Here is a 314-nt window from a genome sequence, read left to right as displayed (position 1 = left end):
AAAAAAATAAATAAATAAATAAAAAACTTCCATGGAGCAAGATTGCTAGTTGAGATCTTGTGCAATGATGTCATCCTGGCCAGCCAGTCTGAGAAGTCATGTCATATGTCACAACTTGTGATTTCTTCCTGGGTCCTGTGGGGTTACGTTTTGCTTATTTCTTTATCGCCTATAACGTGATGAAAGAAATATTGGAAATTCATCTTTACAAGCCATATGATTTCAGGAGCTTCTGGAATTATCTGAAGGTTGTGATTATTGTGGTTGGTTTAGGAATGAAAAATTCTCTTCCTAAGTATAGAGTTTAAAAGCAT

This window comes from Propithecus coquereli, unplaced genomic scaffold (assembly GCF_000956105.1).
Source record: "Propithecus coquereli isolate 6110/MARCELLA unplaced genomic scaffold, Pcoq_1.0 Scaffold116, whole genome shotgun sequence".
Taxonomy (NCBI): Eukaryota; Metazoa; Chordata; class Mammalia; order Primates; family Indriidae; genus Propithecus; species Propithecus coquereli.
This window is presented reverse-complemented; position numbering follows the sequence as displayed.